At 41.5% G+C, this 25,833-nt stretch overlaps 1 protein-coding gene across 2 annotated transcripts in view; it reads right to left on the bottom strand.

The window, feature by feature from the left end:
- SCRN1 (secernin 1) overlaps positions 1–25,314 on the bottom strand; it is a 78,788-nt gene extending 53,474 nt beyond the window's left edge. Inside the window, exon 1 of one of the 2 annotated variants that reach the window (XM_049894048.1) lies at positions 25,128–25,314. The gene's annotated coding sequence lies outside the window, so the exon portion shown is untranslated. Of the gene's footprint in view, positions 1–2,715; positions 2,896–25,127 lie in introns of those variants that run through there. The other variant, XM_049894049.1, reaches the window with a different exon arrangement.
- Positions 25,315–25,833: the final 519 nt, after the last annotated feature.

Here is a 25,833-nt window from a genome sequence, read left to right on the forward strand (position 1 = left end):
GTCTACTCAGAAGCATCTCGGAAGAAAGGCCTACCAATCTACTTCTGAAAAATCAGCCAGTAAAAACCCTACGGAGCACAGTTCTGCTCTCGGCACACACGGGACCACTGTGAGTCGGAGCCAACTGAGGTGCAACCAGTCTCTCTGGGAAAATTCATCCATGCTCAGAGTTTCCCTTGTCATTTATGTGCTAATGAATGACCTATTCATTTAATTCCTGCCCAGTACCCTCCTTGAGATCCTAACCAATAGACCAAAGTGCCTATCTGACATCCAAAGTTGATTTTGTCATCGTCCTCACCAAACTAGTTTCCTTTCCAAGGTTCCCTATTTCAGGAACCACTTACCATCTGCTTCTCCATTACCTAACCTGTCACTCATTCCTGCAGATTTGGCTTCCTATATCTTTACCCACTCTTATTCACCTCCACCACCACCACCCTGGACCAAGCCACCAACATCTCTAGCCAGGACATCTGCAGTAGTCTCCTAAGAGGTCACAAACTATAACCTCTACCATTCCCACTCCAAAACATTCTCCATGTTGCAGCCAAATTGATCTTTTTAAAAGGGAGATCCAACCATGTCATCCTCTGCTTAAAATTCTTCAGAGGTTTTCCACTGCTTTTATAATAAAGACCAAAATCTGTAACCTGGCACATTTGACTGTGTGAATAAGCTTGTGCCACCTATCGAGCCTCATCTTACACTGCTCATCCCTCTATCTCCCAACTCCAGCATGCGGGCCTTTTGCTAGTTCCTGTGATACTCCCAGGGCCTTTGTCCACACTGCGTACTTTCCCTTGAGCACTCCTTTCCCCAACTCCCCACACCAAAACCAACTGCCTAGCTAACTCCTGCTCCTTCACATGTCATCTGAAATTTGCTCTCGTTTACATCCTCCACTACACACTCTCATAGTATCCTGTCCTTTCCCTTTATAGTAACAACCACCATCTGAAATTACCAACAATCAATATTTAGTCTCTCCCTTCACCCCAAACTAAGCAATATGAAGACAGGGACCATGTCTCTTTTGCACACCATTGTAAAAACCCAGCTCTATACAATGTCTTATGCAGAATAGATTTTCAATAAATAATGAACTAATGCTCTTTTCTTGTTTCTTAATACTCCACCAAGCTGACACTGACTCTCTACTACTCTCTTTTCTCACCACCATGCCTCTCTCTCTGCACCTGGCTAGAATGCCCTTCCTCTAGTCTAGGGCTTTGAACCGTTTCATTCCAGGTCAAACCCTGCTAAGAGTTTGCATTTCTACCCCAGAAACACTGAATCAGAATCTACATTTTAACAAGATGTCCAGGTGATTCTTATGTATACATAAGAATCTTGTTAAAATGTAGATTCTGATTTGGTATATCTGGAGTGGAAATTAAAATTCTCAGAAGGGGTTTGAACCCATATGAACCAGTCAGAAGCCCTGCTTTAGTCTTTGTGCTTATCATTCAGGGTCTTTCAGGGAGATCTCTATAAAGAACTTAGCCATTTACTCAGCATCCATAAGCACTAATTCACCCAGTCTGTGCTAGGTTAATGTGTATTTATTGTTTGTAAATGAGGAGCTAAGCCACCCAATTACAGTAGCTTCTTCCCCAATCCCCTGCATTACAAGCACTCAACACACATTACCTATTGAACCAACTATTGTATTTGTGTCTTCAACTATCCTACTTAACATGTGTTTTATTTTGTGAGTAAAGCCAATATTCTCAAAAGAGCACTAGGCTGGGATTCAAAACCCAGCCCTACCACCTACTAGCTGTTTGACCTTGGGCGAGTCACTTTCCCTCTCTGAGCCTAGGTTTCCTCTTCTGCAAATGTTTTGCCCCAGCCCACAGATTTATCATGAGGATCAAAGATGATGCTTGAGAACACGTTTTACAAATTGTGGAAGCTACGTAAGCAAAAGATAGTTTATCTGGGTTTTGACTGTCAAAACAGAGCAGCATCTCAATTCCTGTTGAGCAAGCCAATTGAAACCAACCTACTCATTCATAATTGGAGCAGTTGTCATATCGTTGAATCAGCAATACTATATGTTTAGAAACGTTTTGTGAGGGACCATCTTGCTATTCGACATCCAGGCTACTTCAGGTCAGTCTGTGCATACACACTTAGGTGCTCAGAGTTCTTCTCTGTTGTGCTTATGGTAGGCCCCTCCCAGACTGCAGGGAAAAGGGGACATCCCCCAACTCTGAAAATAATTCCTTCCTTACTCAGTAAAATACCCCCTCCCTTCTGTCAGAAAGAATAGCCAGCAAGATAAAGCGATGCCAGTCATTCTTCCCCTAACCCTCTCCCACTCTCACAAAAACTACATTGTCTGCAGACTTAGGAACAGAAAAATAAAGGCATGCAGAATCTGTATGATACAATGCCTTTATTTAGGGTTCTTGAAGTCACAGGGTGGTGTCAACGGTTAAGTGCTCAGCTGCTCACTGAAAGGTTGGAAGTTCAAATCCACCCGCAGGTTCCTCAGCAGAAAGGCCTGGAGATCTACTGCAAAATCAGCCACTGGAAACCAAATGTAGCACTGTTCTACTCAGACACAAGTAGGGTCACCATGAGTCAGAAAACGTTACAGCAACTGGCTTTTTTACGTAGGGTTTTTGGAGAAGAAGGAATTGCTGCCTGAAGCAAATAAAGCCAAACAGATCCAGGAGGAACAAGACATGAAAAGGATGCATTTACCTTTGTTTGTATGTCTCTCACAGGTAATGTGACACCCCTTCCTCCCCTATCCTGGTGCCACTGCAAAAGCGCTGGTGTGTCTTCTCTGAGCAGAACCTTACTTTTATCTGATCCTCAAAAATGGTAGGAATCCACAGGTCTTGCATTTATAATCTGTATATCTACAGAAAATAAAAATAAAACCCACATAGGCTTTTGACAAGGACCCATTCTTCAGCCAGAATATCCACTTGGTCAGCAAGTTGTCTGGGTCACTTGACCATGAGGGAGACGTAGGCAGCAGAGGACACAGGCCCATGGAGACACCTTTTCAAACAAGTTGGCTATGACAGGGAGGAGACAGGGGGATTGACAAGTAATTCCAGTTCTACGTATCTACCTAAAGAAATGATCAGAAATATGAAGAGTTGAAAATCTGATCCAAACCTAATTGTCCAGCATCAACAAAATAGCTAATAATGTATGTTTACATCCATTGATGATGAATACTATAAGATCACTAAAAATATATTTGTAGAGAAACACTTAGGATTTTCAGGTGGAAAAAGACTGTTCTAAAACAAATGATCTTAATTATGTAAAGCTCTGCATAGAAAAAGACTGAAAGGAAATGTACCCAGAATATTAAGTGGTAGCATTAATCTCTTTTTTCATATTTGAATTTTTCATCTTTTTTCCCATTAAATTGAATTATTTTTGCTTTTTCATATTTTCCTTTTATTTCTAGTGTTCCCATAGTATTTATACTTTTTTTTTTTAATTACAAAAAGGATATAAAAGTAAACCCAGGAGAGATTACCTATGTAGGAATTTTATTTGAAAGAGAAACCTGGTTCTACTTCTATTTCCTGACTCATTTAAAATTTAAAAAGGATCAAATTCCTATTTGAATTATTTAAAAACCAGTTGCCCACTGAGTCAACTTCAACTTGTATTGACCCCATGTGTGTTAGAGCAGAACTGTGCCCCACAGGATTTCAGACAGGTAATTTTTCAGAAGCAGATCACCAGGCCTTTCTTCTCACATGCCTCTGGGTAGATTCGAACCCTCGGCCTTACAGCTAGCAGCCAAGTAGGTTAACTGTTTATACCAATAACTGGGATGAAATATTTTACTCAGCATTACAGTTATTCTCTGATATTTTCTTTTACTTTTTTTTTTACAGTCTACTAAATTTAGGGTTACTCAAGGAGTATACAAATTTTCATTAGTAACAATTATTCACACAAATAGTGAACAGGAACCCACAGTTTTCTAACTGACAGGTAAAACAGAAAAACTAGACAATCAGAAAGTCAACTCTTTCCTGACCCTGGGATTGAAATTCTTCTTAAAGTAATTCCAAGAAACTCAATTCTGTTTCTATTATTTCTCAAAATACTGACTAACAAACCAGGCATTCAGACTTAAAAAAAAAAAAAAAAAACAGATAACTCATCTATATACTATATGATAAAATATGCCTTTTGTATTCTTTGTTTATAGACATTTTTATAAACTGTTAAATTATTCATGCAGAGCATAAGAAAAAGATGAAGATTTTTCTCTTTTTCGTTTTACAACCTTATACATCATTATGAGATATCATATTCTTTCTTCACAAAGGAAAAAAAATGCAAATTCAATTAACTCCCAACCATACATGCTGAGAGAAATTTATAGCATGAAAAAAAATTTTTTAATCATTTATATTGGGCTTTGAAAAGCAGAGAATAACCAACTCATAATGGATTTTCTATTATAGTTACACTCTACTTAAACCAGCATTAAAATCAGTGCACAGAGTTTATCCAGGAATAGAGCCATGGTTGATGGCATCCTTTTTTTTAACTTGCTTGTTTCGACCTACAATCCTGAAGCCGTCCTCTGAGCCATGGGGACCCTAGAAGATGTTCGGTCAGGAGGATGGTGTTGGGCAATAGGCTTGAAACTGAAGCCAGGTATTTTCTAAACTGGACAGTCTGCCTCTTCAGGGTCAAGAAATCACTTTAGTGGCTAGGATGAGTATCATTTAGACTATACTAAACAAGAAAAAAATATATCCATCTCACATAGTAAGGGTAAGTGTTGTTACAAGAAACTTTAATTTTAATTTAGGTATACACATTTCCACATATAAATGTGTGTACATACTGGGCTGAGGTACATTTCTCTTTCACTGTGGGTCTGAAGCAAAAAAATCTTTAAAGCAACAAACATGAAAGATAGACCCACTGAATAAAGCTTCTTTGTGGTAAATGCCAATTAGGATTCTTGCCAGGGGTTGGCGATAAACTAACAGTTCCAATCAACAGAACACTCTAATTTAACTCCCATAGATGGCTGAACTGACAGCATTTCCCAGGAAGTACATGTTAAGAATATTTTAAAGTGCATTTACCTGTAGTCTCCACTACATCTATTTACTTGTTGTCGAGTCGATTCCGACTCATAGTGACCCTGTAGGACAGGGTAGGACTAACAGCCCCATAGGAATTCGAAGGAGTAGCTGGTGGATTCGAACTGCCGACCTTTTGTTCAGCAGCCAAGCTCTTAACCAATGCGCCACCAGGGCTCCAAGAAACAGACTCAAAGATTTTTCTCTTTTTCCTTTTATAACCTATTTAGGCTTTCTAAATTCTCAAACTGAAATTACTTTTAATGTTGTATGCTATTGGAGGAAAGGGGATATTAAAAGACTGGAGGTTGGAAATTCTCATAAGGCCAGACTTAATGGTCTGACTGAAACTAGAAGGACCCCTGCGGTCATGGGCCCCAGACCTTCTGTTGGCCCAGGACAGGAACCATTCCCGAAGCCAACTCTTCAGACATGGATTGGACTGGACAATGGGTTGGAGAGGGATGCTGGTGAGGAGTGAGCTTCTTGGATCAGGTGGACACTTGAGACTATGTTGGCATCTCCTGCCTGGAGGGGAGATGAAAGGGTGGAGGGGTTAGAAGCTGGAGAAATGGACACGAAAAGAGAGAGTGGAGGGAGAGAGCGGGCTTGGGGGAGAGTAATTGGGAGTGTGTAGCAAGGTGTATATGGGTTTTTGTGTGAGAGACTGACTTGATTTGTAAACTTTCGCTTAAAGCACAATAAAAATTATTAAAAAAAAAAAGACTGGAGGTTGGGACAAGGATGAGATTTATAAATATTGAAATATCATGTAGCCAGTATTTTTGTGATAAAAGTCAAGTTATGTATTAGCTGGCACTTTCCCCCACTCCCTCACCTCCACTCACGTCTCAATAAAAGCCACCGGTTTTCCTTTAGCTCAACAGAACTTGCTGAGATGATGGAAATATTCTATACCTGCATTGTCCAATATGGAAGTCACCAGCCACATGAGGCTACTGAGTACTTAACATGTGGCTACTACAACTCTGGAACTGAATTTTTAATTAATTTAATTTAAATAGCCACATGTGGCTGGACATGTACTGGACAGCTTTAGATAGTGTGCCAACAGCTGGGATGAAGTATCCCGAAGCTCAATTTCTAACCATCATTGTCCTTCTTATCAAAATTCTTTTAGGATTCCTGACTTTCTGCTAGGAACAGGATATTAGTGCTTCTCTGAGGCTCACTGAAAAGAAGCCACATCTGCCAATATCCCCCTCTGACTGGGGACAGAAGGCTGGAGTTAAGCCTTGTGGGTTGAAGTACTATGCTCCCGTAACTAGGAAACTGCTTTAGGAATGTCTAAACCAGAAGGGAGGAAGCTGCATGGGAGAAAAGGTCTTTGTCTTCAAGTTCACTGAGGACTTACTGAAGGGCGTGAGCACTCTGAGCCAGGGCAGAGGTTTTCTTCACCTGACTGCCTGACTGCCAAACTGTCTTGACGCTTTATCTCAATGAAGCTATGGAGTGTCCCTCATCAGTCACCTTATACAGTAATAAGAAAGCCTGGAGTTGCCTGAGAGGAAGAATATAACTGCCTAGATAAGCTAAAGGCTTATTAACTGTCTTACAAATAACTGTGGCAAAGCGCCTTTATTTGCAAAAAACAAATGAAACCCAAACATCCACCTAGGATTCCCTAGGCTCTACCGCTCCCAGCTTTACTGAGCGGGATGGGCAAGTTTAAATTCAACATCTGTGAATTACCACCTTCCAGAAAGGCAAAGAAGAAAACATTCTATTTTATTACTGAATGATAAATTTTTTAGATTACTGACACACCTGCTGAAGTGAAAACAGGATAAATGATACTCATTTGTAAATTGATTCTTCTGTTGAATATTTGCTATTGAAATCATGAGGAATAAGTGAAGTGTTTGGCAAAGGAACTAACCAAAAATTGGAATGTAAACCATAATCGGTGAAAGTCATATACATGAGCTCAGGCTCATCTAACCTTTCCTGAAAGAAATAAGGATTCTACCAAATTTTATTGAAAGCTCAACAAATCCTGGTGGCGTAGTGGTTAAGTGCTATGGCTGCTAACCAAAAGGTTGGCAGTTCGAATTCACCAGGCACTCCTTGGAAGCTCTATGGGACAGTTCTACTCTGTCCTATAGGGTCGCTATGAGTCGGAATTGACGCGATGGCAGCGGGTTTGGGTTGTTTTTGGTCAGTGAATTCTAGCTTCCAATATTCGATGCATTGAATAAGGAACTCCCCGACAGGAGAAACACCACATAGGATACTAGGTGAGTATGCAGGCTTGTCAGTTTGTCGTACTCTGGTGGTTTATGTGTTGCTGTGATGCTGAAAGCTACACCACTGGTATTTCAAATACCAGCAGGGTCACCCATGGTGGACAGGTTTCAGCAGTTTCCAGACTAAGACAGACTAGGAAGAAATGCCTGGTGATCTACTTCTGAAAATTAGCCAATGAAAACCCTATGGATCATAGAATACAGTCCCAAGACTTTGACTCACTTACTTTGGACGTGTCATCAGGAGGGACCAATCACTGGAGAAGGACCTTGCGTTTGGTAAAGTGAAAGTGAGGAAAATCTCAACAAAATAGTCGCAAAAGTGGCTTCAAACATACCAACAATTGTGGAGACAGCACAGAACCAGCAGCATTTCATTCTGTTATATACGGGGTCATCATGAGCCAGAGCCAATGCGAAGGCAACTAACAACAACAAGCAGGCTTGGAATCAGCCTGAGTTCAAATCTCAGCCCTGTCACTTCTCTAAGCCTTTACATAAGGGGGATAATGATAGGAAGCACCTTCCTTCCAGCGCTGTGGTAAGGTTTAGATAATATGAGACCTGCAAGTACTTATAAACTGCTTGGAATACCACCTGGGACACAGCAAGGGCACAATCATTACAAGCCACAGGGACGAGAGAAGGGTACATGATGACGCTGTTGCTTTGTCGAAATCTGATCTGTTCAGACGTTCAGGGATTTAGCTGCTCCCCTGTGGTGTCTAAATGCTCTTTCAAACCTTTTGAGGATTTGCTTCATTGTCATTTGATGTCTTTTTTTTTTTTCTCTCAGTTGCTACTGAGTCGGCTCTGACTCATGACAACCCCACGTGTGTCGGACTAGAACTGTGATCCAGAGGGTTTTCAGTGGCTGATTTTTCAGAAGTAGACTGCCAGGCCTTTTTTTTTTTTTTTTTTGAGGTGCGTCTGGGTGGACTCAAATCTCCAACCTCCTGATGAGCAGTTAAGCATGTTAACCATTTGCACCAAAACTGCTTAATAGTCCCTTTCTCTAATGTCAAGGGCTATATGTCCCTCTGACAGTTAAATCCTTGCAGCCGTCAGTGCCAGTTCTCAGCTGGCATACTTCCGGGTGGCATGGTGTGGGATAGGGTAGCAGCCCACAGTGTTGCCCTAGACGGGGCTTCTCAAAAACCTGAATTAGCAGTTAACATTTTAAAATCAAGAGATTTCCCACAGAAACGCAGGTGCCGGGCTTCTCTTGAAAACTCAAAAGATCTGGCAATACTTGGCCCCCATTCTTCTACAACACCATGGCTGCAGTGAGTGGTGGCCCCTCTCATGGGGCTTGTACTCTCCATGGTTCCCTCCACTCCATGACACTGAGGTCAGGGAAAACCCTGCCTATCCTCACCCACGTGCTATTGATCGCTGGCACACGAGTGCTCTCTCTCTCTCTCTCTCTTTTAATGTCAGGTCAGTTGTACTCATTTACAATGCCAGTCTGGTCCTGCAGACCCTTGCGTATAGGAGCAAGAGAATGACAGGCTTTAGAGACACACAGACCCTTGTTCACATTCTGGCTCCACCCACTGCCTTACAGATGAAGGGGGGTGAAGCCCATCTCTGGTTAACTTGAGAGAGGGAGGTTTTAGTTTCCCTCCACTGGTAGGATAAGCAGGAGTCTCTTCTCATACCCTTTGGCTTTAAAATTAGAAAATCAAACTATATGACAATCAGGAAGATTGTGATTTAGTGTATGTATTTATTTTATTTCTTACTGTTGTTTAAGTGTTTTGCATTTTTCACTACATTAAAGAAATGAAGTCCCATCCAGCTTTTTTTTTTAAGCTTTTTTGTTCAAAATAGATAAATAGTAAGTCCTTTGGTGACTATCATGATTTCTCTGCTTTGAAAAGAAATGGAAAATTTGCAAGAAAACAGAAGAATTAAATGCCATTTCAAGCAGCTGAATACTTCTAAATCAGTAAGTCTTATTAAGAATATCTCTCGGCTAATTTTTTCCATAATAGCTGAAATTATCACAAACCAGTTTATTATTCCTTTCTAAAAAATATTGCAATTTAGGTGAGTAGAGTGGGGAAATGTTTAAGAGAACATCTATTTAAAAATTAAAAAGCCAAGATCCTAGGAAATTGATAACTACTGAACTTGACCATAACCCCTGATAATTTATGGGACCCTTTACTGCCATACTCCCTCCTCCAAGTACAGCTATTTTTACATGACCATAAAATTAAAAACAAACAAAACAAATTTATTATCTATAATTGGTTATCTACACATATCACAGAAAGCCAGGAAACATATATAAATAAAAATGGAAATATGCTGGAGAAATGAAAAAACGTCACAAAAATATTTATATGGTATCATTCACATTACGTATATTATCTAAATGATGGGAAAAGATCATAAAGAAATACAACAAAATATTAAGAATGATAGTATCTGAGTCACATGGCTGTGAACAATTTCTTCATTTGTCTATATATTAACGGATTTTCATATTTTCTACATGAAAATGTAGAATTTGTGATGGAAATTTTAAGCCACAAAAAAAAAAAAGATAAGGAAGAGTTACAATGAAAATAATGTTATCCAAACTCACTGTAGCTAATAAATGGGGCCTTGCAATGGGGCAGAAACTGGGGGTGAGGGGTGGGAGTAGAGAAACAGACACACACAGCTCAGTCATGGCAAACAAATTCATCTTTTGGCCCCATTCAATTCTACCTCATTTGTAAGATATGGTCAAAATGGGACGTAGGAACTAAAGGGCAATCTCTAATTTAATGTCTCAATTTTGCATAGAGATTTTTCTTTGATCTCATATAACAAACTAACAGCTAAAGAAAGGTATAGTTTTCTATTCCCAAATGAAATGTTACACTCCAAAATCTACATTTATTCCTAGAATAAATTAGTGGGTCATTGGTCATTTTACAAAAGGATTCAAGTCAGTCTAGAATGCACTCTATGATACAAAGTATTCTTGCATGTTCCTCAGTTTTTTAATGTCAAAAAATTTCATGGACACCCCCCCAAAATGGTAATTGTAGTTAATGGGGAAAAATATGAAATATGTAATGAATGTATGTTAGGAATTGAGTAACACTTCTATGGGTTTGTATGTTTCCAAAGACGACAGGCTCTAATTTAGGCATTTGAAAAATCATGGTGCAGAGATAAAGGGCTCATGATTTAGTCTGTGTACATTCAATGCTGGGATACACATGTATTCAAGGATCGCTGCAAAAGCTCCGCCACACCCAGTGATCCTCTGCCAGCTGCTCTGGTACATTTTAAAAAGTGTTCTACTTTAAAAACCCAGGCTGCATGCACATCTATTTTTCCAGGGCTCTTTTAGAGCTGAGGGAGAAGGAAGGCAGGTGAGTTGAGTAGCACTCTGTGAATATTCCTCCTGGATACAAGAATAAAATAAAAAAAAAAAAAAACAGCTAAGTAGGATTTGTTTTTCACTCCATCTAGCCAAATTAGAAAAATATAGTCAGATCAAGTTCACTGTTAGGAAAATGTTCTCCTAATACATGGCAGGTTGAATATAGTGTTGCATCTTTCATAATAATAAAAAGAAAATGACTTGCATCGCATTAATGATATAGGTTGGACTGGTATAATCAGGATAATCACTCTTAGAGGTTACAGTGTGGCTTTTTAACAAAGAGTCAGATAGACTGGGATTCTGGGGGTAGTTCCTCCACTTATTAGATTCTTCATCTGTAAAATGTGGCCAAGATGTCTGCCACGTACTGTTGTTATGGGGATTAAATGAGATAATATATGGAGTGTCTAGAAAGAAAACATTTAAGAAAGGTTTACTGCCTTAACTCGTTCTTAAAGAACAGAGTCCTGAGAGTGTAATGATAATGGAGATAAAGAAAGAAGAATGTGTTTGAAACAGGCAGGCATGAGGTCAGCTGCAAAAAGCATTCCCTGTGGGAAAGATCTGGGAACTACTGAGCTAGCCACATCTAAGGTCGTCTCATTTCCTTCTGCTCTCATTTCTGACATTGCCGCCATTGTGTCCACCAATTTGGCAAGGTTGCTCTGAATTATGACCTTCCTATTCCCACCATCTGTTTTCCTCTCCCATCTAAATAGTGCATTGTCTATTCTGATATTTTCCCATTAATGTGATTTGATACGTACCTGTTAATTCTGTAAAGTGGAATGAAAAAAATACCCTCCCAGCCATTCTTAAAATAATAGTTTTTGGCCACTTAACTCTCTGTACCTATAATAAAAATCTAAATATTCATTTTCTACAGAAGAAACAAAGTAATAAAGATGTAAATCCTGAAAATGTGAAACCAAAGGGTTACTTTATGCCTAGCAAAATGGAAATAAAAGCTACTTACTTTGTAAATGTCTAGAGCTATTTGCTGTGTTTTACCATTGGGCAGTTTGTCTCATTTTGTTATCAAAAAGGAACCTATATACATACATATGAATACATTAGTGTGTATATGCATAATACACAACACACTACATAAAATGCAACACTGGATGTGCTCACTGGTCTATGCCATGAAATTTGGAAGACAACTAACTACCTTGCCAAGTGAATGGTAGAGATCCATACATGTGCACATTCCAAAGAAAGGTAATCCCTCAGAATGCGGAAATTATCAAACAGTATCATTAATCTCACAAGCAAGTAAAATTTTGCTGAAGATAATTCAAAATGGCTTACAGCAGTATATCAACAAGGAACCAGAAATTCAAACCAGATTCAGGAGAGGATGTGGACCAAGAAATATCATTGCTGATATGAGATGGATCTTGGCTGAGAGCAGAGAATACCAGAAAGATGTTTGCCTGTGTTTTACTGACTATGTAAAGGCATTTGACTGTGTGGATCATAACAAATTATGGATAACATTGTGAAGAATTAGAATTCCAGAACACTTAGTTGTGCTCATGTAGAACCTGTACACAGACCAAAAGGCAGTTGTTCGAACAGAACAAGTAGACACTGCATGGTTTAAAATCAGGACAGGTGGGTGCCAGGGTTGTATCCTTTCACCAAATTTTATTCAATCTATATGATCAGCAAATAATCTCAGAAGCTGGACTATATGAAGAAGAAAGCTACATCAGGGTTGGAGAAAGCCTCATTAACAACCTGCTTTATGCGGATGACACAACCTCGCTTGCTGTAAGTGAAGAGGACTTGTGGCACTTACTGATGAAGATCAAAGACCACAGCCCTCAGTAAGGATTACATCTCAACATAAAGAAAACAAAAATCCTCACAACTGGATCAATAAGCAACATCATGAGAAACAGAAAAAATGTTGAATTTGTAAAGAATTTCATTTTACTTGGATCCACAATCCATGCCCATGAAAGCAGCAGTCAAGAAATCAAACAGCATGTTGCACTGGGGAAATCTCTCTCTTTAAAAGACTTCTTTAAAGTGTTAAAAAGCAAAGAAGTCACTTGAGGACTAAGGTACACCTGACCCAAGCCATGGAATTTTCAATTGCCCCATATGCATGCAAAAGCTGGACAATGGATAAGGGAGGCAGAAGAACTGATGCCTTTGAATTATGGTGCTGGTGAAGAATATCAAATATACCATGAACTGCCGCAAGAACAATCAAGTCTTTCTTAAGTACGGCCAATATGCACCTTAGAAGCGAGGATGGAGAGACTTCATCTCATACTTTGGACATGGTACCAGGAGGGACTAGCCCCTGGAAAAGGACATTATGCTTGGTAATGCAGAGCGCCAGTGAAAAAGGAAAATTCCCTTAAGGTGATGGATTGACACAGTGGCTGTAACGACAGGCTCAAACACAGCAAGGATAGTGAGGATAGCATAGGACCGGGCAGTGTGTTTTCTTCTGTTGTACACAGGGTTGCTATAAGTTGAAACCAATTCCACAGCACCTAACAACAACATATGCATATACATTTATATGTATGTATACATATACATTTATATAAATTAAAGCATATACTTTTTGTTTATAGGTATATGTGTGTGTATGGACATATATACATATAGAGAGAGAGAGAGAATGAATTTGTATGTAGATATGAAAAGACCTGGAACAAGGATTAATATCTGAGAGTGGAGATGGGAGTAAGGGTGGGGACAGACATAAAGACAGAATCTCTAAATTTTACGAATCTAGTGATGTAGTTTTACATTTTATAAGCAAACTCATATAACTTTATATGCTTTTTAATTATTAAAATAATAATCTGATTACTTCAGTGCTTAAGGAGAACACTTTAAAACACTGCAGTAATTCTTTCAGGTCATTAAGGCACTGTCAAACACAATAAAACACACATATACAGGAGTTTTCCTTTAAGATAAAGAGGGGGAAGATATTCAGAAGGGTTTTAAATTAGGATTTTTAAGAAGTCAGATGAATCACTGACATATATTTTCAGTCCCTAACCACCTACAAGCTTGGAGTTCTTTCAGTACCATTCTTGATCATATGCTACTTCCTGAAATGGCTGCATGTTGACCAATTCTTTTTGGTACAGTGACTCTGTGTTCCTTTCATCTTCTTTTGATGCCTTCTGCATTGTTCAATTTCTTGCCTATAGAATCCTTCCATATTGCAACTTGAGGCTTGAATTTTTCTTCAGTTCTTTTGGCTTGAGAAATGTCAAGTGTATTCTTTCCTTTTGGTTTTCTAACTCCAGGTCTCTCCACATTTCATTATAATACTTTGTCTTCTCAAGTCTCCCTTTAAAATCTTCTGTTCAGCTCTTTTACTTCATCATTTCTTCCATTTGCTTTAGCTATTCTATGTTCAAGAGCAATTTTCAAAGTCTCTTCTGGCATTCATTTTGGTCTTTTTTTTGGTCTTTTTAATGACCTTTGCTTTCTTCATATATGATGTCCTTGATGTCATCCCACAACTTATCTGATCTTTAGTCATCAGTGTTCAATGCCCCAAATCTATTCTCCATATGGTCTCTACATTCAGGTGGGATATACTCAAGGTCATAGTTTGGTTTTTGTGGGCTTGTTTTAATTTTCTTCAGCTTCAACTTGAACTTGCGTATGAGCAATTGGCAGTCTGTTCCACAGTGGGCCCCTAGCTTTGTTCTGACTGATGATATTGAGCTTCTCCATCATCTCCCCCGACACATGTAGTCAATTTGATGCCTGTGTCCAATGGTACTGAAGAAAGAAGGCATTGAAGGCATCGGCGAAAAACAAGGCTCCAGAAACTGACGGAATACCAATTGTTTCAACAAACAAATGTACCACTGCAAGTGCTTACTCATCTATGCCAAGAAATTTGGAAGACAGCTATGTGACCAAACTACTGGAAGAGATCCATATTCATGCCCATTCCAAACAAAGGTGATCCAACGGAATGCAGAAATTACTGAACAATATCACTAATACCATACGCAAGTGAAAAAATGATAAAGATAATTCAAAAGCAGTTGTAGCAGTACATTGACAGAGAACTGCCAGAAATTCAGGGGAGGATGTGGAATGATAGAGATTATTGCTGACATCAGATGGATCTTGGCTGAAAGCAGAGAATACCAGAAAGATGTTTACCTGTGTTTTATTGACTATGCAAAGGCATGAGGCTGTGCAGGTATAACAAATTATGGATAATATTTACAAAGAATGGGAATTCCAGAACACTTAATTGTGCTCATGCAGAAACTATACATAAACCAAGTGACAGTTGTTCAAACAGAACAAAGAGAATACTGCATGGTTTAAAATCAGGGAAGGTGTGCGTCAGAGTTGTATCCTTTCACTATACTTATTCAACCTGTATGCTGAGCAAATAATCCAAGAAGCTGAACTACATGAAGAAAGGGGCACCAGAACTGGAGGAAGACTCATAAACAACCTGTGATATGCAGATGACACAACTTTGCTTGCTGAAAGTGAAGAGGACTTGAAGGACTTGGAGCACTTACTGACATGGGGCAAAGACTACAGCCTTCAGTATGGATTATATCTCAATATAAAGGAAACAAAAATTCTCACAACTAGATCAATGAACAAATCATGATAAACAGAAAAAATACTGAAGTTGTAAAGGATTTCATTTTACTTGGATCCACAATCAATGCCCATGGAAACAGCAGTCAAGAAATCAAAGGACGTGTTGCATTGGGCAAATGTGCAGCAAAAGACCTCTTTAAAGAGTTAAAAAGCAAAGATGTCACCTTGAGGACTAATGTGCTCCTGACCCAAGCCATGATGTTTTCAATTGCCTCATATTCATGCAAAAGCTGGACAATGAATAAGGAAGCCAGAAGAATCGATGCCTTTGAATTATGGTGTTGGCAAAGAATATTGAATATGCCATGTACTGCCACAAGAATGATCAAGTCTCTCTTGGAAGAAATACAGCCAGAACACTCCTTAGACGCGAGGATGGTGAGACTTCATCTCACATACTTTGAACATGTTATCAGGAGGGACCAGTCCCTGGAGAAGGACATTATGCTTGGTAAAGCAGACGGCCAGTAAAAAAGAGGAAGACCCTCAACAAGACGGATTAGCTGCAACAATGGACTCAAACATAGCAACGATGGTAAAGATGGTGCAGGACCAGGCAGTGTTTCGTTCTGTTGTACATAGGGTCATTATGAGTCGGAACCAACTCAACAGCACCTAACAACCACCACCACCTACAAAGGAATCTCGGTGGCACAAATGGTTTGTGCTTGACTACTAACCTAAAGGCTGGTGGTTCAAACTCACCCAGTGTCTTAAAAAGATTACAGCCAACAAAACCCCTATGGAGCAGTTCTACTCTGTAACACCTGGGGTCGCCTTGAGTTGGGCATGACTCAAAAGCAGTTTACACAAATCACCACCACCACCTGCAAGCACTATGTTCAGCCCTGATGAAAAATTAAGCTAAAAAGTGGTTCTCAAGGTCTTTATCATCTAGAAGAAGTACTCATGTACACAACCAAGAAAGGAGGGCAGTAACATGATTTAAAACAGTGATGAGAAGTACTTACGGAAGCTTTCAAAGATGTCTAGCTCATCTTAGGGGAGCAGAATAAGCACTGAAAGATTTAGGTTAAATAGATAACCATTAAGCACAGGAAAAGAGGAAGAGAAGAAAACATGAACTATCTCATGCTCCTTCCTTTGCAGTCACCCTGACTGGGCTCCCTGACATTACATCCCATTACATTCAGCTCCAACTCTGACGCGGGCGGGATCCCTGATGATGCTGGGAGCTTTGGCGGGAGGGATGTGACTGACATATACATCACTTCTGGCCCTCTTGGATCTCGGGTACTTCAAAAAAGGAATGACAGAACATGGTCTTAGCCAACCCTTCTTACCCACAAGGGGGTCATATCCATCCCTGAGCGCTGCCAAGAAGAATGTTCCATATCAGGCCCGAACAGGAGGTAGGCATGAGAGTGAGGGTAGAAGAGAGGCACAGAATGATGGAAAAGGATACACCTATCACCTAATACAGGACAGACACAAAGTGCTAGGGGTGTGTGGCCAATCTGCCTCAGAGACACAGCAAGTACATACCCTATTTCACCCTCAATGACTCTTCTATAAATTTCTTGGCTCTTCCACTTATTTATTTCCTAAGTTGGACTTTTAAAAAAATTGATAAAATGTCTCCAGAGTCCCTTTGGGCCTTCAACAGAAATAATACAGAACTTACGGATTAATTTGACAGGGGGTAGAATAATCATAATCATAAAATCAAACAGGTATTAAGCATTTACGATGTGCTTAATAACATGCTCAGGTGTATATATAAAACCACCAAAACTGCCGCCATCAAGTCTATTCCGACTCATATCATAGCAACCCTGTAAGACAAAGTAGAACTGCCCCATAGGGTTTCAAGGAGTGGCTGGTGGATATAAACTGCCAACATACATACATACCTATATACACTTATATGTATATATGTATGTATATGTATCACTTAACTTCACAATAACCCCATCACACAGAGTATTATTACCCCATTTTACAGATGAAAAAAAACTGAGACTAAATGTGGTTTCAGAAACTTGCCCAGAGTCATATAAAAACAAAGAAATGGAGTAGGAATTCAGACTCTAAAGGGAATGCTCTTAACCAGCAGGTTGCCCTGACCCCAACTTCTCAAGCAAGGGCAGGGAGCATCTTTCAATTGGCATGAGTTTTTCTCTATGCCTATGACTGGAGCGCTGTAGTTTTCTTTACAGGGGTTCTGATAGTTTGCTGGAGAAAAATGCACAAAATTTCAATGTAGGGCTTTATGGGAACATAGGAAAGGGTTCTTTGCTGGGACGATTCAACGCTACATGGAGGTGTCAGTCCTCCCTAAATTAATCTCTGGAGTCAATACGGCAGCAATCAATATGCCACTAGGACTTCTGGAGAAAAATCTAACAAAAATGATCCTGAAGTTCACATGAAAAGGGTATGTGGGAATAGCCAAGAAGTTTCAGAAATGAAAACTAATGAGGCATGACAGTGAGGGTAGAAGAGAGGCACAGAATGATGTAAAAGGATATACCTACCACCTAATACTAGCCCTAAAAAAAAAAAAAAAAAAATACTAGCCCTACACAGTATTAAACCATATTATAAAGTTTTGATAATTAAAACAGTATGGTACTGGTACAAGAATAATCATATCAGCAGAGTAGAGGCTCCTGATATATACCTGAATGTCCTAGTCTCCTAGGGCTGCCATGACAAAATACCACAAAGTGGGTGGCTTTAAAGAACAGAAAGTTATCGTCTCAGAGTTTTAGAGGCTAGAAGTCCAAATCAGAACATTGACTCTAGGGGTGGGTTCCTTCTTTTCAGTAGCCCCAGCCATTCCTTGGCATTTCTTGGCTGGTAGATGGTTCCTTGCATGGTCTCTTCCCCCTGTGTGTCTGTATCTATTTTGCTCTTTTTATAAGACACCACTCAAAAGGGATTAGGTTTAGGACTCATTCTACTCTAGTAGGACCTCATAAACATAACGAAAGAAAACCCCAATTTCCAAACAGTGTCATATACACAAGTACACAGGTTAAGACTTCAACATAACTGTTGGGGGGACACAATGCGATCCACAACACTATAACCTGACCTGTTGCCATCGAGTCAATTCCAACTAATGGCGAACTTACAGGACAGAGTAGAACACTACAGGGTTTCCAAGGACTGGCTGGTGGATTCAAACTGCTAACCTTTTGGTTAGCAGTCTGAGCTCTTAACCACTACACCCCAGGGCTCCCACAATACTATATACCAAAAAAAAACCAAACCCAGTGCCGTCGAGTCGATTCCGACTCATAGCGACCCTATATATAGTGTAGCAAATTAGCATATGATGAATTAATATATGATAAAGGCTGAATTTGAAATCAAGGTGAAAAGATGTATGAGACAATAAATGGTGTTAGGATAACTGGTAATTTGGGATGAGGAAAGAAAAAAAAAAAAAGTCTGTCCAGATCCTGAAAAAAACCCAGTGCTGTCAACTATCCAAAATAAATTATTTTAACTCAAAAATTTAAATGTTTACAAAATGCAACCGTAAAAATGCAAGACAAACATGTGGGTATAAAATAATACCCAAGAAGAGACAGACTATCTAAGCAGGTCAAAATAAATATATACCGTAAGTAACAAAGGAAAATACTGATAGATTTAATTATAAAATAGTTCGAAGCTTCTTGGCAGGGCAAAAATTTAAAAAAGGAAAAACTAAGAAATATGTTTGCAACACAAATGGCAAGAGGATAATCTCCTTAATATAGTAACAGCTGTTACATATCAGTAAGAAAAAAATAACCAGCCCAACAGAAAAATGTGCAAAGCATATAAACACCAGTTTTGAAGAAAAACAAATAGCCAAAATACTTGGCAAAATACTTTTTTTTTTAATTTCTCAATATCACTCATAATTAAAGAACTACAAAGTCAAATAAGGTACCATTTAAAGACATGAGATTAAAAATATTTAAGTTTGATAATATCCAATCTTGGTATGGGTGTGAGAAAAAAGGAACTTCAGGTAATGTGGCCAAGTCTAACAAATTTAAGGTGATATTTGTTACGTAGTTGCTTTTTAAAGATAAAATTAGACTCTTTTTAGAGATATCAATTCACAATTTAAATTGCTTTATTAGATTACTTGTACTTTTTTTTTTTAATCCCCTTAACTGATATCCAACTCACTGGGATCGAAGGAAAAAGTGGGCTGTTAAGCACTGGGCTTGAAGTTTTCATGTCTGTAAACTCATTTATTGCTACCGTCAACCCCCAGGTAACAAAACGTAGGAAGAGAGAGAGGAAAGGAAATAGGAAGGTTGATACTCTTTGCGCGTACTTTGACAAATACGCAATTTTTTCTACCTGTAGGGGAAAATCCTAAGCTAGGGGCATAGTGAACTAAATGTAAAGGTCCCTTAAATAAAAATGTCCATACCTTTTACGAACACTCTGTGTTGCTTTCACATATGAAAAAAAAATGTGTGCTGATGCATCCCTGAATGTGCCCACCCACTCAGATGTTCAGGACAGCAAGAGTTTTATTAAAACCAAGGGTAAGAAAGAAATGAGGTCAGCTTCTATGGAATCAGTAAGAGCATTTCTACTGGCAGAACCAGAGGAAAGTTGATTTTCTGGGTTTTGTTTTAGTTTGGTTTTTTGGCGTGTATGGTTAGTTGGATGGTTCTCTTACGCACAAATAAGTAAAAGTTATCTCAGTGTGTAGTGTTTTCATAAAATCAATGTAAACTATAATAATCCCCTGTGTTTTCTAATCCACCATACGGAAAACACCTAATGAAGTTGGTGGGCAGCTCTTGTTTATCCCATTTTACCAAGAGGAGACTGAAAAATGACTTGGTAAGTGACTTACTTAAGACCACGTTACTAATTAGAGGTGGGATCGCAGCCAGAACCCAGGCCCCCTCACTTGCAATGTGGGCCCTTTCTTTCTATTGGGATGCATTTGTCTCATTTTGCATGTGAAAATATATCAGAATTTGGAGAGAGTTAACAATTACTTTCCAATGTACTGAGCAGTTCTATCAGCGCTGCTGTTTCACCATCTTGTTACTGCCACCATAACCTCTGCCCACCTGGATTCTGCTGACTCTGAATCCTGGATCCCCACATGACATGCTATTTCTGCTTCATAGAGTTACATAACTCAGCAGTCCCAGCCCGCTAAGTGCTCACCCTTGCCATCTACAACGTCGCCCTGATCGCTCACCCCCTGCAGTCCTATCCATCCTATCCCACCTCCAGTTTGCTTTCAAGCTTCTCTCTCCTTACATGCCCAGTTTTCCAAACAGCATCACACACCTCAACCAACCTTCACTTCTTCTCAAGGACCCAGACCAGTGATGTCCAAGAGAAACATAATGCAAGACAAACGCAAGCCACGTACGTAATTTTACATTTTCTAGTAGCCACATTTAAGAAGCTAAAAAGAAATTGGAGAAGCTATTTTTGATAATATATTTCATTTAACCCAAACCCAACCCATTGCTGTCAAGTCGATTCTGACTCATAGCAACCCTACAGGACAGAGCAGGACTGCCTCATAGGCTTTCCGAGGCTGTAATCTTTATGGAAGCAGACTGGCACATTTCTCCCACTGAGCAGCTGGTGGGTTTGAGCCGCTGACCTTTTGGTTAGCAGCTGAGCTGTTTAACCACTGTACCAATAGGGCTTCTTATTTAACCCCATATATCCAAAATTTTATTTCAAATACAATCAACATAAAAATTATTAATGAAAAATTTTTCATTCTTTTTCATATTAAATTCTCAAAATTTGGTGTGCGTTTTATACTTGCAGCACATCTCAATTCAGAACAGTCATTTTTCAAGTGCTGAATAGCCACACGTGGCTGCTATTAGTTGCCATCGAGTCAATTTTGACTCATGGAGACTCCATGTGTGCACAGTAGAACTGCTCCAAACGGTTTTCAAGGCTGTGACATTTCCGAAGCAGATCACTAGGGCTGTCAGAGGCACCTCTGGTGGGTTCGAACCTCCAACCTTTTGGCTAGTAGTCTAGCGCTTAAGTGTTTCTAACACCCAGGGACTTAGCACAGACCTAGATGCTCACTTCACTGAAAATGATCTCAAATTTTCATACTGACTGATTATTGCTGGAGGGCGGTATGGGGGCGGGGGAATTCTGGGTGATTTTTTTAAAATAACTTTCGCTTATCAGTATTTTTTATTCTACAATGAATGTAAATTGTGAGGTTCTTATATTAAAAGTTATTTTAAATATCTTTGATGTATGTCTTCACATTCATGCTCTAATACAAGTTATGTTTTTAAGACTAGCACATGTCCCATCAGTATCTGTCTTTACTCCAACACACCTATCCATCTACCCACACCTAGCTCCTACCTACTCAACTCTCGAAATAGTCTCCCTGTTCCTGTGTTCCATCCACCTTCTCCCTCTGTGGATTGTGGGCTGTGAAGGCACAGACCACCCAGAAGAAATATTTTTCATACCTTCACCACCTCTGCATACACACTAACCCAAGCACAAATTTTAGTTCTGCTTTAGTGGCTCTGGGGAGCCCTGATGGCGTAGTGGTTAACAGCTTGGCTGCTAACCAAAAGGTCAGCAGTTTGAATCCACCAGCCACTCCTTGGAAACCCTATAGGGCAGTTCTACTCTGTCCTACAGGGTTCCTATGAGTCTAAATTGACTCAATGGCAACAGGTTTGGTTTTGGCGGGTTTTAGTAGTTCTGGGATTACTGGACTGTGACTCAGAGAAGAACTCGAATTACAAAAGAATCCTGTCTTCAGTGCTGCTTCAAAGCTATTTTAAAATTAGGCTTGTTATTTACTTTTACTTAAAATCAGATACATTTAAAAAGCTATTACATGTCCCTTTGGAACACTGGTTGCTCAGTGGTTAAGGGCTTAGCTGCTAACCTAAAAGTCAGCAGTTCAAATCCTCCAACCACTCCCTGGAAACCCTATAAGGGCAGTTCTAATCTGTCCTGTAGGGTCACTCTGAGTCAGAATCGACTTGTCTACAACAAGTATATGTCCCTTTTTGGTTTACTGAAAAAAGTAACTCTCCTAATAGGTTCCCACAAGTACAAGCAACTTTTTTTTCTTTTAATCCAAGAATGCAATTCTTGCCTCAAAGATTTTGTCTAAAATTACGGTTTTCTTTCTTAAATATAGGAGCAGTCTAGTCACTGGGTCCCTGGGTGGCGCAAACTGTTAAACACTGGACTACTAACCAAAAGGCTGGCAGTTTGAACCTACCCAGAGGCACCTCAGAAGAAAAGCCTGGTGATCTACTTCTGAAAAACCAGCCACTGAAAACTCAATGGAGCACAGTTCTACACATGGGGTTGTTACCAGTCAGAATCAGCTCCATGACAACGGGTTTCTAGTCACTGAGGAATGTGATCAGGTGGCCACAACTTAAGCAGTTAAATGGGCTTGAATTAGAAAACTACGATGTAGTCACTGATTTGAACTACCAATAGATTTTTTAATTCATGTTTGGTTCCATGTTGCTCAAAGTGTTTGCCATTCTAATAATGACAGGTTTGCCTTTTCCTCTCAAGCTCTGAAAGGTGGCAAGTGGAACCCTGAACTAGATTTCAGTCCTCACTGCCAGTTACCAGCCCGCTGATCTATGACCTTGGGCAGTCGTTTCACCCCACTGGCTTCAGCCTCCCAGGCTGTAAAAAATGAGGGTGACAGCAATGCTCTCTCAGGCTGCTTCCAGCTGTCACTCCTGACCTCTGTGTTAATCTTCCTTGATTCCATTATTCCCAAAGCATTCGTCCCCTCTTTCCTAAATGAGAAGATGGCTGGCCACACAGCAGAGAAAAAGGAAAGAAATGCTGTTAAGAAAAAAAAAAAAAAAATCCCTGAATGAGTCACCTTTCAAGAATTTGCCGTTCTCTGGTGCCTGGGTGCTTGCTCATGGTGCTAATTCAGTTATTCCAATGAAACTTGCTCTGAGAACCTGGTATTTGGTATGTGTACTCTTTTTGGATATTTACACTATACACTCATCTCTTTTAAGAGCCACTTGTAGATACAAAACAACACTGAAGTTATGCATCAAACAGAGTACAGCAGTCACATAAATTGACTCTGGTTGAGCCTGTGGAAAATTAGATCAAAATCCCAGAGGTCTTTGCACCAGCTTTTGATAAGTTAGAGGAAATAATTACAGCAGCACCCTAAAATCTAGCCTGCTACAAGAATCACCCTCTACCCTCAGTGCTGGCTGCAGCAATGCCCAAAACCAATAAAACCAAACCCAATGCCATTGAGTCGACTCTGACTTACAGTGACGCTATAGGAGAGAGAACTGTCCCCCATAGAGTTTCCAAGGAGCACCTGGTGGATTCAAACTGCTGACCTTTTGGTTAGCAGCCATAGTACTTAATCACTATGCCACCAGGGTTTCCAATGCCCAGGAGAACCTTACTCTCCAGCTGATCCTCTCACCAAGGCTTAAGTCAGGGGGCAGCTGATGTTGGTTGTAGTCTGTGCTGCTTCCTCCCAGCCTGATTTTTCATGCTGCCATTTTGAATTAACACAGGTCTCCTCGGCAACTGATGCATCTTCTAGCCAGGCTTGGAATACAGTCTCCCCCCTCCCCCAAACACACAGACACAACCACAACCACCACCACCAGAAAACTGGACACAAGGGTTATTCAAGACACTACAAACTAGAATTAAAGAGAAAATCCATAAAGGCCATATTATTTAACAGAACCCTACCAAGTCAACTTTGAGTCAGGGCAAATGACATCTTCATAAGACGCACATGAGTTAATAGACATTTTTATCCCTAAGCCCCAGTTCTTCGCAATTTTCTAAAGTTCAAGCGTCTCTCATGTTTTGCAGACCACATTCTTCTCAGATCTCGTAAGTGATGTCGCCAAATAATCGGCGCCCCGACAGCCAAGCGAACGGAGCAGGCAAAGAGAAACCGAGGTGGGCAGTCATTTCAGAAATACACGAATGCCTTTTACCTACAAGTGCCGTGGCGCCATCGCGTTCACAAGCCCTGGCCCCGCGAAGAACTGCCCCAGGTGCGGCACGCAGGAGATGGGTCAAGTCCCGCTGTCCGTGTAAACCCGAGCAACAGCCTGCGCGTTCGCCGCGCAGGAAAAGGCAGGCCCGGGGCCCGATTCGGCGGTCGCGGACAGGGTGAACGCCGGGGGCAGAGCCGGGCCACCGGCAGCCATATTCGCGGCGAGCGCCCGCGACAGGTGCGTTACCTCCGGGGAGGGTGCCAGACCGGGTCACCGCGCTGCGCCGGAGCGAGCCCTGGACCCCGGGAGCCGGCGAGGTGGAGAGTGGCCCGAGGGGTAGCGGGTGGCCAGCCCCCAGGCACACGCCCCAGCCAGGCAGCAACTTGGCTGCCAGGAAAAGCGGCTTGGGGTTTTCTAGGAGTTCTAGGAGATGGGGCTGGGGTGTGGAGGGCGGGGGCCAGGTTCGAACCTGGCGGCAGTGCCCGCGCCCCGGGTGGGGCGACCCTCTCTGGTGCTCCCGGAGCCAACCCTCCCCCCCATCACCCCACCCTAGCATCCCGAAGCTTCCTCTCCCCTGAGCCCCCGGAGGCCCCAGGCCGCCCCAGCCAGCACCCTCGGGGATTCGGCCCTGAGGAGTGCTACCCGCAGGGTTGGGGGGAAAGCGGAAGGCGACAAGGAATGGGAGACCGCCATGGGGGAAGGGGGAGCAAAGCCGCAGCGGCAGCGGTGGCTGCAAACGCCCTGCGCTCCTGAGTCGGGGCCTGCGTCTCACCTGCCGGGCGGCGGGCTCCGGGCTCGGCTCTGCGGTGCGGATGCTGCGGCCGCCGAGGGTGCGTGTGCTGCCGCTGCCGCGATCACTGCGGCCGCATCCGAAGCTGCAGCTGCAGTGGCGGAGGCGGCCGCCGGCGCTTCCCCCACCCTAGACTCTGGGCGCCCGCGCCCTGCCACCCCCCGCTAACAGCTGGCCCGGCTCACGTGACCGCGGGCCCACCCCTCCCTTCCTCCCCACCCCGGCTCGGGGCAGCTCCCCACCCGCCGCGTCTGGGCCACTGTGGGTCCGCAGCGCCACGCTCGGCCTGGGAGGGGAGGGCGCCTGCGAGCGGGAGGATCGGCCGATAGGGCGGGTCTCGCCACAGAAAGTGGCGCCCTCTTTTTTATTTCTTGGTCACGACCCAGGCTGTGGCTCTCTCCAAAGGGAGAAGCTGGTCTTCAAGGAGTCAGGCTCCGCTTCCTCCGGGGGCCCCTCCCGGACACTGCCTTCGGTTGCGATGTCTGGGCCTCCGCGCATAAGCGAGATTTCCCCAGGTTCTCCCCACGGACGTGTCCTGAGCCTGTTGACTCATATGTTCACGCGGTCTCCCTGGTGTTAGAGGTGCCTCCCTATATAGACCGTGTTGATATGCCAGACCTTATGCCGGGTGCCTTGGTTTTTATTATCCCCAATTTTTAGGGCAGGAAATTGAGGCTCAAAAAGGTTA

Source organism: Elephas maximus, chromosome 8 (genome assembly GCF_024166365.1).
Source record: "Elephas maximus indicus isolate mEleMax1 chromosome 8, mEleMax1 primary haplotype, whole genome shotgun sequence".
Classification (NCBI taxonomy): domain Eukaryota; kingdom Metazoa; phylum Chordata; class Mammalia; order Proboscidea; family Elephantidae; genus Elephas; species Elephas maximus.